At 35.7% G+C, this 13,253-nt stretch overlaps 1 non-coding gene across 1 annotated transcript; it reads right to left on the bottom strand.

Moving 5' to 3' along the window:
• Nucleotides 1-7,934: 7,934 nt before the first annotated feature.
• On the bottom strand, nucleotides 7,935-8,067 carry LOC116880754. Its single transcript, XR_004385268.1, has one exon. It is a non-coding gene; the product is annotated as a small nucleolar RNA SNORA61 (small nucleolar RNA).
• Nucleotides 8,068-13,253: the final 5,186 nt, after the last annotated feature.

Raw genomic sequence — 13,253 nt, 5'->3', positions numbered from 1 at the left:
AGGATCTTTGTGCTGCAGATCTCCCCATATGAACTCTGAGTTATGCAGACAATCTCCTGTCCCATTTTTAAAAAAACCTATAGCCAATCTGAAACATGTCTAATTTTGGATAACTTAAAACTACTAGATGGTTAATACTTCTGTTCTCAAACTGCTATCCTAAAATAAGGGTTCTTTTATTTCAAAAGATTATTTTAAAATTAGTTCTTGGCACTCTGAGATTTGCCATTTTTGAGTTTGTAGTTTTAAGTAACTGCTCCTTCTTTTTACAAACTTTTCCTGCAGTGAAATAAAACGTACACAGGGGGCAGCTGTGACTCCTCTCATCTTCCGTCAGGAAGAGTTGATGATATGAATAGTTTTATTAGTCAATTATATGATAAATCTTGAAGGCTTTTTGGCATCTTTAGTATTAGATTATGATATAAACCTTAAACATAGAGTGACTAGACATCCTCTGATCACGGGTTGGAATCTGGTGCTTGTATTCTATCTAGCATTCATCATGAATTTATTATTTTTATAGGTGGTATTATTTATAGTTGTATTAGGATAAAGTTGGACAGGTTTAATAAACCCTCACTTTGTCTTCCCAGCTGGTGTCTTCTTGTCGCATGTGGGATATATATGCAATGAAGAGAATTCTCACTTTAATACATGGCTAAATTGGGACCACGATCCATGTCATCCATGTTCTTTCTCAGTCCTTTCCAGAAGCACTCAGTTAACCCCTCCATTTTGCAAACAGCGAGTGGGGCTCTTACTGATGAAATGAAGTGTTGTTGGACATTGATAATTATGTGGATGGTGGTGGGAGAAGCAAGTAATGCTCTGGCCTGTGAGATGCATAAAGACACAAGTCAGCCAGTTGGTAGAGTTAGGTGGAGTCAGTAGGAAACATGGAAAATCATAATTTAGGTGATCGTGAAATATGTCTGGGGAATAAAGGCTGATAAGTTCTGCAGTAGGGTATATCAATAACAATCTGAATGCCCTCGCTTCGGTGGTTTTGTCAATAATTTCAAGGTATAATTCTATAACTGCTTCTTTTTATTTCATAATACATTTTTCCCCTAGTAAACCTTTTTGACAGCAAAAAGCTGAAAGAAAAATGAAAGTGCATGTTTAGCTAAAATTAAGTACTGATTTTCTATTTCCCAAGAAAGTGATAATAACTGTGTGACTTGCAGAAAATATTTATGAAGATTTACCATCCATTATGGGTGTCATAATGATACCACTAACTACAAGAGAACCATAAGATACAGGTTTGCTACAGAAGCAACGATGTGTATGTCAAAAATTGGTAGTTATTAAAGAAATGTCCAAAGATGATAGTTTAACATGAATAGGAGCAAGAGGTGTGTTTAATTTGTATTACATGATTATTCATTTAGATCAAATGATTGTTCATCTAAATTTATTTTACTCATTTTAGACTCTGTGGTTTCCTGTGCTTGCATAAGAAGTGAAAGACAGCTGTTTAGTAAGTTGCACCTGTTATTAGAAGAATTTGGCAAACAGTTGAAGGATGCAAGTTGTATATCAGTGTCATTAAGTGATTCAAATAGAAAAATTTCAATTTATGAAATCAAAATAAGGACTCAGATGTTCACTAAAAAGAAGATAAAATACTTGCCAATTATTGTAAATTTTATTATAAATATAGTTAAAACTTTCAACATTGAAGATACAATTATTTGAATATAAATTTTGGTGTAGTGTGGTATCATGATATAAAGAAAAAAAGCTGACTAAATTAAGAGACTGAGCAGAATGAGATCTGGAATTGGTTGTTAGGCACACATAGCTCGCAGATGCCGGTACAGTCTTTGGTAGTCTACCAACTGATGTTGAAGTCGAGACTTGTCAAAACTTACAAATATTTTTATGTATATGTGGGTAGAATACATGAACTACAACATATTTGTGAAGACACTAATGCTGAATTTAGGAAATGCTTTAATGTGATAGTACGTGTTTTCTCTCTTTATGGCCCATCATGAATTCACATCAATTCAGTAAAGATACTGAATTTGAAGAACTACTTTGTCAACTTCTTACCACCTCAGTGTGCCACCAAAAAAAAAAAAAAAAAAAAGAAAAGAAAAAGAACTTGTATTTTGTAAATGAGTTTACCAAAATTTTTTATCACAACTTCTTCAAAATTACTTGGAAACTTTTGATCAAAATATTCAACATACTGAACTTGGCAAGATTTAATCTTTCAAGAATTTTGGTTAATTTCAATTGTTGGAAACATAGATCATAAACAAAGAGGACAGTTAAAATTATTACTACAGAAGCAGAGGAAGAACTGCATAAATCAAATCATGGAAGATCAAAAAGCTAAAGTTTCAATTTTCAAAGCAAACAATTTGAAATTAAACAATGGCCATTTTGAATTTCTTGACTTATGGGAAGAATTTTTTGTTGGCATTCCTATTTTTAATTGAGTAAATTTATATTCTAGGCCACAACAGAATGAACTTGGGGATGACTATGGCTTTGTAGCATTTATGTCTGGCAAAACATTCAAAAGAATAAAATTTTATGAAAATATTTATTAAAGAAAAACCTTTGGAATGGTGCAAAAAGAATGTGTGAAAATACTTGGGCTAAACTATTTACATGTTTCAAGATAAAGAAAAAAATTGAGAGTATCTTCTGTCAGTAGAACTTGCTCTGATCTTTCCAGATATGTCAACATTTGTGGCTCTCTTATTTTCTCAGTTAAATTCCTACATTCTGTTTTACAGAAGGAATCTAATTCAGGAGTGCAAGTTTGATGTCCATATGACTCTCATATGGAGAATTGTTGGTCCTCTCTTCCTTTCTGAAATATTTTTGAGTTTTCTCTTTGTCTTTGATATTCTCAAACGTCACCATAATGTGTCCTTGTGTTGTTTTCCCTGGTTGATCTCTGTAAAAACTTTCAACTTGACCATTCATTTTCTTTTGATCCTAGGAAATTTATTTTCTTTATTTGTCAGATATTTCCTGCACTCTTTTTATTTTTCTTTCCTTCAGGGAATTCTATCTTCTGGATAGATTGACACTTTTATTTCAATGTTCCATATCTCCTATCTTTCCCTTTGTCTTTTATCTCTTTATAATTTCCTGGTGATTTCTGGAATAGTACCATACTTTCTGATTCAAATATTCTTTTTTTTTTTCATGAAATTTATGTGACTCTTGAACTCTTTATTGTATTCTTTATTTCAACTGTTATTTTGCTCATGTTTAACATTTTCTCTAGACTTTTTAATATTTTCTGTGGGTATAAAACTGGATAATATCTTCTACGTTTTTAGGATTTATTTATTTATTTGAGACACTCAGAGAGAGAGAGAGAGCAAGCAGGTGTCCCAATATATAATACTTTTCTAAAAGATAGTATACTTAGATTAAAACTGGTTTTCAAGAAATACACATAGGTCTGATTTAGTACTTTAATCACTAATCCTTAATTCCCTTTGTTTTATCTTGAATTAAATCCTTTTACTAGGTACAGTGGTTTGAATTATGTCCCCCCAAAAGATATACTGAAGTGTTAGTCCTCAGTACCTATGAATGTGGCCTTATTTGGGAATGGGGTCTTTGCAGATGTGTTGGGGGAAGTCATCCAGAGGACATGACCTCCAATTGACCTCTGAGCTAGAACCTGGCAATCAGAGGCTCTTTACCCCTTTCCCTGTTCTTGCATTCTGCTGGACTTACCTGCTGCCAGAAGTCTATCAAGGACACAACCTTGTGAGAGCAATGTGGCATTGAGTTCATCTGGACAGTTCATGTTAGGACCTCTATGTAAACTTTTTCAATTTGGCAGGTGGATTCAGAGATCTGATCTTGCAGCTGCCCAAGGCAAGTTTCATACGTAAGTTCCCTTGTTTATTAAACACACTTTCCCTTGTTTATTAAACCACCTGCCAGTTGGGAGAGGTCTTCCTCTTTCTTTGCTCTCTCTCTGATCTTGGGGTGTGGGGCCTGGTTTCAGATTATGTCTGAAAGGCTTCTGAGAAGGTTTTGAACCAAAAAGATGTAATCAAGTTAAGGGCATCCTGGATTAGAATAAGGCGTAAAACTGAGGGCTGATACATTTATAAGAGAAAGGGGAGGAGGATTTGGATGCAGAAATACAGAGAAGACACAAGGTCACGTGGAGGTGGAGGCAGAGATTAAAATGATGCACGTACAAGCCAGGGATTGTCAGGAGCCCCAGCAATGAGGTGGAAGGAGGACAGATTCTTCCCCAAATCCTTCAGTGGGAATATCATCTTAGTAATGCCTTGGTTTTTACTTCTAGCCTCCAGAACTCTGAAAGAATACCTTTTTGTTGTTTTAAGCCTCCCATTTTGTATTTAGATGTTACGGCCCTAGAAAACTGATACACTAGGGAAGCCATTTTTAAGATTTTATTTCTAAATAATCTCTACACCCAACATGGGCCTTGAACTTAACAACCCTGAGATCAAGAATTGCATGCTCGGGGCGCCTGGGTGGCTCAGTGGGTTAAGCCTCTGCCTTCGGCTCAGTTCATGAACCCAGGAAACTGGGATCAAGCCCCGAATCGGGCTCTCTGCTTAGCGGGGAGCCTGCTTCCGCCTCTCTCTCTCTGCCTGCCTCTCAGCCTACTTGTCATCTCTGTCTGTCAAATAAATAAATAAAATCTTAAAAAAAAAAAAAAAAAAAGAATTGCATGCTCTACAACTGAGCCAGCCAGGCACCCCTGGAAGACATTTTTAATAGTCAGAAGTCCTTCCAAGCCATCTACAGTTCATGAATTTCAGCAACTTTGCAGATAACAGTACTCCCTCAGACTTTGTTCCTTTCTTTGTGGAGAGGAACTTCACGACCTGCTTACATCTGACCAAAATACAGGCTTTGGTTTGCATTAAAGTTCTCTTCACACCCCGCATTTCTGCCAGATCAATGTCTATTTTGGTTTTAAGTATCCTCTGACTTTGATAATTTTGCTGACACTGTATCTAAAGGAAGAAGTAGAAACCTGGGAGCTCTTTAGAACATGGGCAATAGGGAGAACTGGCCCGAGTGTTGATTCCTGTCGGCCCTTAGCATCGAGCGCTGTGCCTATTCCATATGGGGGGGTAAAGAGTCATCGTTTGAATTGAACCAAAGTCAGGAGGGAGTTTTTACACTCATGAGAAGGTAAAACAAGATAAGTGTCTTTTTATAAGTACCTGGGAGTGATTTACCACTTTCCAACTTAATTCTGCAATAGGAATTTGTGTTCTTAAAAATGTGTGCCGCACAGCCAGCTCACCATCCACAAACAGGAGTAGATACATGTTTGTCTTAACTGCTGTGTGGCCTTAGTTATACAGTCAGCAGCTGCAATAATAGCACTTTAGAGTAACTTTAATAACTTTACAATTAACTAACATTTTTATACATATTACTTGCTATCCTAAATAACCATGGATTGCTTATCATATTATGTGTGGATAACCATATCTATGTGTGGAAACCAAAACTTAGCAAGATTCAGATGCTTAACCAATCACAGAACCCAAATCCAAGGCCCTATCTGGTAGAATATTTCAATGAAACTTTAAGAACAGTGAGAAGTTGAGAATGTCATCTTCAGCCTTTTGCCACTTTCTGGTATGGGTCATGGACCCTGATTCATGTAGATAATATTTTGTTTTTCAGTCTCAAAGCATAGCTTTTTCGTTTGGTATTATGGAGAAGAGTATACTGTCAGTGGACTAACCAGGAAAACTCAAAGTGGGTCACGAGGCAGAGCACGTTTTGCAGAAAATGGAAAAGAATCGGTGCAAATTTCTTTGGCAGGGAAGCTGAAATGAGACAATCACTTTGGCAGTGAGGGATGAGAGAGATTTAAAAGATGTCTTATTTTAGTGATAATTTTGATAATACAGATGAGCTGCTTATGTAACTTTAAAGAATTTGAGAGATAGGAGACCATAGTGGAAAGAAATATGAGCTCAGCCTTCATTTTGAAAAATGTTCTCTATTGAGATCAATGTCCACACCACCATCCCATTGACAACAACAGTTACACATTGGACTGCAACTGTTTGGACTTCCTAAGGGTATGGCATGGTTTTGAAATATTTTCCTACATTGCAGGAAAATTCAGTTAAAAAATGGCTTTCTATTTATGTTTTATGTAGATGAAAAATATTTTCATACTTGTAATTTTTAAAATTTTCTGTTCCAAATCAATTTTATTATGCTAAAATCCACACCTACAACTTTGCTATTATTTCTTTCTTAGTGACAATTAGACTAGTAATGAGAAAAATAACAAAATGGTTATATATGAACTGATAGAATGAAAATGTGCATACTGGATGAAGTGAAGAGAGGGGATCTAGCCATATTTTACTTGCCATGGATCTAACCAACCTTGCATTCTGTAGCTCAGAATTTGTCTGCTCACTGGATTATTTGTATTTCTGTCCATTCTGCACAAGTTTTCACATCAATGCTTTTTTATTATGTGTCTTACAGGATAATTTTCAATGAGATTGAATTTGCTAAGGCCTACTGTCACTTTTCCTGAAGAACATATATATTTGGAACTGTGGAAGTTTAACAACCCTTACTTTTATGGCACATCGCCAGTCATAAACCTGTACAATGTTGAGATCTTGGCCAGGATTGCTATTTCAGAATTATATTGTAGTGAAGAAGAAGAATAAGATCACATGTGTGGGATTTTTTTCTATATCACACAAGGACTTTATCCAAGGAAACATCCCAATTCTGGTCCTGTTTTGGGTTCAGAAAAGATCAAGCTGTTATGCTAAAATATCAAATACATTAATTTGTTGCTTATGTGAATTTTGATGAGGAAGAAAGTATAGCAGAAAAGACATAAAGAAAAGATATCATTAGGTATAGTATATGCATTTGAGAAATTCATGAAATGTATAAAACAAAATACTTATTTTTAACATCATTTGCCAAATGGCGTTATTTTGATGCAAAGATTTAATATTTCTTTTCCATTCTATTATTTAGTGACTAGTCTTAACTGTTGACAAGTTTAAAATTATTTTTTATTTTCTAAAAAGATTTTATTGATTTATTTGAGAAAGAGAGCACAAGAAGGAGGGGTAGAAGAAGAGGGAGAAACAGGCTCTCCACAGGGCTCCATCCCAGGACCCTGAGATCATGACCTGAGCTGAAATCAGATGCTTAACCAACTGAGACCCAGGAGCCCCTTGTTTAATTTTATTTATATATAGTGCACTGAACATAGGAAGATGGACTCATTCTTCATAGCCATCCCTACCTGAATTCCCTGCAAATCACTGAGGGAAAAAAATGCTATTTAAAACATTCTCTCATTTTTTAATGGTTAAATATACTAGTATCTTAAACTGGTAATAAAAAAAAAAAACTACTTGAGTTGATTTAGTAATATTTAGAAATATTTATCAAATAAATGTGTTGCTGACACCGGTAAACAAAGAATATGCTGTCTCTTAAAAAATACTAGAAATATCTGTTCATTGAATAATAACTATAGGTAGATACTATTTTAGATGTTCAAAGGGAAATTTTAATGAAGCTTTTTCTATAAATATCACTTTATTTTTATAATTTATTTTTATAGATCAATTTGCATAACTAATGTATGTTTTATAAAGTGTTAAAGACTATAAGTCTGTCAACTTATACTTAAGAAGAAACATACTGTATAAATTTTTGTTCTCCACAATCATACTCTCCTAACCATCCCCAGATTTTCTTCCATCCTGGACTTGCATGAGCCTTGGAGGGAGGATCTGGATTCTGGGTGTCGCAGCATCACACACACCTCATTTGCAACACAACAGAGGAAAAGTGAGCCATAATCTCTTTATTTTAATTTTTTTTTAATCTTTAAAAATTTATTTACTTACTTACTTACTTACTTATTTACTTACTTATTTATTTTATCCTGTTTGAAACTAGCACCCAGGCTATATACCAGACTATCAGCACCACGAGGCCAGCTTCAGTGCTCCTTTTCCTCTTTTTAAGACCACCAAGACCAACGTTCAGATCCAACAGGAAAGAGAACCAGAGGGTGTGAGCCATGATTTCTGCAAGTACTCACCAATGCAGCATGAAAGGTCTGGAGAGAACTCGCCCCCGGACTGTTTGTGTTCTTATTAGAATTGTATAGAAGAGAAAATGAGTCCAAGGCAAACATCAGAGTCTGTAAAATCCATTCTCCCCTTGATAACAGATACTGCATTTCCTTTCCAGTATGTTCAATACAGTGTAGTGGTTAAGGGCATGAACTTTGGGATCAGCTCAAAGTCCGTGTCCAACAGGGACAGCTGTTTGACTTTGGGTAATCTGATTAACCTTCCTTTAGCCTTCATTTCCTCATCTGTACCAGAGCCCTGGAATAATACCTACCTCCTAGAGCAGTTCTGAGAGTACGTATTACATGAAATTGCTAAAATTCTGGCACCCCCCTAGCAAGAACTGAGTGAGTGTTGGGTTGCTGTTGCTTTGTTATCATTATTGTCTGTGGAAGAACATAGGAGAAACCATAGGAAAATATAAGAGAAAACAGAATCCTTACCCTTTTAGGCCTAGAAACCTGTGATCAGTGGTAGAGAAGAGCAGTTGATTATTTATTATGAATGACAGTACTCAAAATAAGGTACTATCAAGTTACTTTACTTTTGGTAAAGCCCTTTATTACTCAAATATATGCTATTTATGTAATTCATATTGTGTGGTATAAAAGGTAGTATTAGAGCAATAAAAGTAAGTCTAGAGGTTAGCCAACTGGACTGAAATACATAGTTTGCAAATTTTCCACATCAGTTCAAAGTAGCATATCTCAGAGTTAGCAATATTCAGATGGGTGGAGGTGTTTATTGACTTCTGAACAACAAATGTCTTACATTTGTTGCTGTGGGTTTCTATATAGTGAATTATTTCTAAGGAGACACCTTTACCGCTTAGGTTGTCTTCCTGTAGTCTAAATTTTTTGGATTAGCAGATGCACTGCTTCACATTATCTTAGTTTTTTTAATTGCATTTTTAAGAATCAATCTAGATGGGAAAAAATTGGAAAGAGTCTGTTAAAATATTTTAGATATTTATAAATCCTAATCATTCAATATCCATATCCTATTATGATTTGAATATTTCTACATGAGTTCATTCTGGCTAATGATTTTATGTTCCAAGTTTCATCATCTCTCCTCTGGTAGGGTGATGAAAATGTCATGGGAAAAGTATAAAACTTTTGAGAAATAGGGGGATTTAGGGTAAAATATCTCTATTACATTGTGACTTTAAAAAATATGGCTGAGTCAAAAATAGATTTGCTCTTGCTATTCAGTAATTCCAATTTCATTTTTAAGAAAATAAGAAAGCCTATTGAAAAGTAACTGTAGCAAAATAAGAAAGCCTATTGAAAAGTACTGTACAGGGTATCATATTTTTTGTAGTATGTGCACTGTTTTAATGCATTACTATTAGGTGGTTTATATTTCTTACGAAAACTATCTGACTTTGTTTAATATTCATTGATTTAATTGATTTAATATAAACATCCACAGTCTTTTCTTATGTGTTTTCCAGAATTATTTTTATAGAAATAATCTTCAGAACTGCTATAGTTCTATCCATCACAAGACCATATGACGAGGAATGAAAGTTAGAAGGATTCATTTTTGAGATTAAGCCCTTTTGTTTAATAAGAAGGGTTTTGCATATTTAAGAACGTGGCTGAAACCCCAATGCAGGATTTGAAGTGTGTCTGATAGGTTTTACCTGGTCTTTCTGGTCCATTGTTAATCATACCTGTTACATACATTATTCAAATCTCTTTTGAAGGAGAACACTGATAAATTTTTTCTTAACCTATATCATTGTCATGCAGTGGTTGCCAAAATCATAGATGGGGTGAATGAAAATAAATTACTTAAAATATAAGTAAGCAGCTATATGTTCATATCTGGTGAGGTCTTTACAGTTGAGCCATTGGCACAGAATTGTCTAACAATGACAACATTTACAGAAATACACATGTGAATGCATTTATGAATTCATAATATTTTTGTGAATTTTGCTTGTTTTTTAAGCTGAAGTACTGTACACAATAACTTTTGGCATCGTGATCCATCTTCTAGATCAGTAGTATTCACATTTTTTTGAAAATACACTCCATCAGTAACTTTTTTCCTTCAATTTATTTATCTGTCTCAGAGAGAGAGAGAGAGAGCACACAAGCAGAGGGAGAAGCAGGCAGAGGGAGAAGCAGGTTCCCTGCTGAGCAAGGAGTCCAATGCGGGACTCAATCCCAGGACTCCAGGATCCCAGGATCCCAGGATTATGACCTGAGCTGAAGTCAGATGCTTAACTGACTGAGCCACCCTGGTGTCCCCATTAGTAAATTTTTTTTTAAAGATTTTATTTATTTATTTGACAGAGAGATCACAAGTAGGCAGAGAGGCAGGCAGAGAGAGAGGGAAGCAGGCTCCCCACTGAGCAGAGAGCCCGATGCGGGGCTCGATCCCAGGACGCTGAGATCATAACCTGAGCCAAAGGCAGAGGCTCAAACCACTGAGCTACCCAGGCACCCCCCCATCAGTAAATTTTTTAAAGCAAATACCCTTTCTCTTCATGTTTATTTTGTAAATTATTTGCACTACCATACTAATATGCATGTTATCAAGTACACAGAAAAAGAAAAACTTAACAAAGTTTATTTCATTTTATTAACACTCCAGAAAACTCTCACTTTTTGCTCTGTGTTTGTAAAATTTAGAAAATTCTCAGTTTTATACTTCATGATAAAATGTTTCAAAGGTCTGGTTCTCAGCTCAATTTATTTTGATACTTGCCTTTAAGCTTTTAATGGCTTTTATACTGTGTATAGTTAGTGATCTACTTTTATTCTCTCTTCCTTCAAATCCTCCCTAGGTGCTCCTAGTCAGCACAAGTGTATTTGATTAGTATCCCAAACCTCAACCTCAAAGTAATATGGAAAAAGTAATTCTTGGTTTGCTGGGTTTTGCAGTACAATACAATACACTTGAGAAATAATCATGGGGTTATTAGACACTGGCAGCCCACTGTGAGACAGTATTTGACCAAAGCTCTACCTTTTTCTGTTTCCATCTAGTTTCAATGATGCCTATACAAAATGAGGTTGAGATACCAGAAATTCCTTAGATAATGGAGTGGAGGAATCCAAGGCTTAGGCAGATAAGCATATTTAATTAAGTTTTGCTGTATTTTTAATTGAGTTTAAATGAGTTTGATTTTTCACTTTCCCCTTTATCATGTATCCAGAAAGGGCCCCCAAGGACACTTCCTTAACTAAGGACTAAAATATATATCAACTGTGTAAAAACAAATATTTTTGAAGAATGTTCGGGAACAAATGTCTCTGCTAGGCCCAGGTGAAAACTTCTAAAGATCCTGGCTTTGAAACAGATTCTCTGACTTGGAGATGATGGGATCTCCAGTTGGCAGAGTACCAGTGGCAGTAATTAATCACTAAAAACCAATGATCTGTTACTGAAATAAATAATAGCTTAGTTTAGTAATCACAATTGTTTGACCCACTAGAATATTTGTTGGTGGTTAATTGATCGTGGGATCTCTAGGACTCTAAAACATGGGCAGGCTTGTAAAGTCTTGCTTAATTTTTAAAACTCCAAGCAAACAAACAAACAAACAAATGTAAATCAGGAAATGAAGGTGTGATTTGAGGCACATGAATGACAGTGATGGCCACTTGATCCCAGATATGAACCAATTCACAAATCCTTGTGGAAAGACCCTAAGACATGGAAATAATGATATACTATATAAGTTTTTTTCTACAGATACTCAAAGAGATTTATAGCTACTTGCCAGAAAAACTCTGAATTGGGGAAATAAATACCAAGAACTGTGGGGATTATTGACCACTGGCTTTTAATTATGTGAATCCTTTAAGGCACAGAAAGTCATTGTGAAAGCTTTTGGAGGTGAAAGCTTTTGGAGGTTAAGAATTAAGTGGAATTTGGGCCAAAGTCTGTCTCACAAGAGATTCCAATGTCTATGTATATTTCTATTCCATAGTTATTTATTTGGTTCCTGAAGGAACAGCTGCAAAGACAAACTTGGTTGCTGGAAAATTCCCCACAGAAACTCTTTGATAAAAGGAGTGAATGCTATCATGGGAGGGGAGGCAAACAGAAGACTTAAGACTGTACTTCTAAAAAGTCTAATATAGGGGCACCTATATAAGGGACCGACTCTTGATTTTGGCTCAGGTAATGAAATTAGGGTTGTGAGATCAAGCCCTGTGTTGGGTTCTATGCTGGGCATGGAGCTGCTTAAGATTCTCTCTCTCCCTCTCCCTCACCCCCTGCCATCCCAAATCAATAAATAAATTAAAAATTAAAGAAACCAAAAAAGTCTAATATAAGCGGTACTGCACCCCAAGGTGAGCTTCAACAGATATTAGCACCATATCCAAAGCCATAAAGTATTCAGAAATGTCTATTTTATTTCCAAACAAGTCACTTATTTCTCCATGGAAAATATGAAAGGGTCTAGGAGAATGACCAGAGACGATTACAAACCAATCAAGTGGTGACTGAAATTATGCCTATTGTTCTAGATGAAGTCTTTCTTCTAGAACAAATCATCAGGGCACCTGGGTGGCTCAGTTAGTTGAGTGTCTGCCTTCCACTCAGGTCAGGATCCCAGGGTCCTGGGATTGAGCCCCACATCAGGTTCCCTGCTCAGTGGGGAGCCTGCTTCTCCCTTTCCCTCTCCCTGACACTCCCCCTTCTTGTTCTCTCTCTCTCTGTGTCAAAAAAATAAATAAAATATATATATTTTTTAAAAATCGTCACTTCCCAACATTTGCTTTGCAGTTACTTTTCTGGAAAATGCTTTATCTGAAACTATTTAACAAACAGAGAATACCAGAAGCAATTTACTTTCACCTGAAAGGCACAGCAGTACACTTTTTCCAATTTACCTCAGAACAGTGCAAATCTCCCACTGACTGCCATAATTTAAACTGTGGTCATTTTATTGGTACACATCACTCTGGTCTCCTATATTAATAATATCATGTTATAACACATTTTCAATAGGAATTAGCACATGCGCTTGATACCTGGTTTGACAGATGGTATTTTCCCAAAATGGCTGTCACAATATCTGCAGCCCCACCTGCTTTTCTTATGATGGGATTCTGACACTCTTACCACTTAGAGGTGGAGTCTGTGCTCTGTTCCCTA

This window comes from Lontra canadensis, unplaced genomic scaffold (assembly GCF_010015895.1).
Source record: "Lontra canadensis isolate GAN:19392208 unplaced genomic scaffold, GSC_riverotter_1.0 scaffold67, whole genome shotgun sequence".
NCBI classification, from domain to species: Eukaryota; Metazoa; Chordata; class Mammalia; order Carnivora; family Mustelidae; genus Lontra; species Lontra canadensis.
This window is presented reverse-complemented; position numbering and strand designations above follow the sequence as displayed.